Source organism: Psammomys obesus, unplaced genomic scaffold (assembly GCF_907164565.1).
Source record: "Psammomys obesus unplaced genomic scaffold, mPsaObe1.curated_primary_1811, whole genome shotgun sequence".
NCBI classification, from domain to species: domain Eukaryota; kingdom Metazoa; phylum Chordata; class Mammalia; order Rodentia; family Muridae; genus Psammomys; species Psammomys obesus.
This window is the reverse complement of record NW_026594428.1, coordinates 14,867,705-14,868,442: the sequence shown is the minus strand read 5'-3', so window position 1 is coordinate 14,868,442 and position 738 is coordinate 14,867,705.

Here is a 738-nt window from a genome sequence, read left to right as displayed (position 1 = left end):
CTACAGCAGGTAATTTGTTTTCATTGCCTCTCTGCTCCTTCAACAATTATCAAGTCCCTCCTACGTTCCAGTCCCAGCGCTGCTCCTGCGAGGGACACACCAGCCCTGTGCCCTGGTCATCTGGTCCCGCGGGTGACATAAAAAAAAAAAAAGAAAAAAAAGAAACCGCTCCAGCGCCGGGACTGCTTTCAGTGACTGCGCGAGAATCCTGGCAGGGGGCGCAGTGCCCGGCCGGGAAGGCCTTTGCGGGTCGGTCACACTTGTTCCTGCTCCTCCCAGGTTTGAAGCTACCCTGGAGGAGGAGACCTGGCCCGCTCCTCGCTACCGCAGCCACCCCATTCCGCCCTCCGGGGGCCCCGCCCCTCCATGGTCCCGCCCACAGCAGGCCCCGCCCACCCGCCGAGCCCACGCTCCGACCCCTAACGAAGCTCTCCGGAAATTCCCGAAGCCCCTCTTTTTCCTTCCTCTCCTTTCCCTGCTCTCCCTTTCCTTTCACCCGGGCTTCCTCGACCGTGATTTCTCCCTCCCCCTCCTTCCTTCCCCATTGGAAAGCAAGATGGAGGCTCGCGGCTGCCGCCGGCGTCCGTGATCGCGGAGCTTCGCCGGCCGCGGCCCCCGCCCTCGCGTGTCCGCGCCGCTGCCCGCGCTCCGGCCGGCCACGCCGAGGCCGTGGCTCCGCGCGCCCGCCCCGCGCCAGGCTCGCGGCTCCCGGGCGGTGTCCCCGTCTATGTGGGCGCG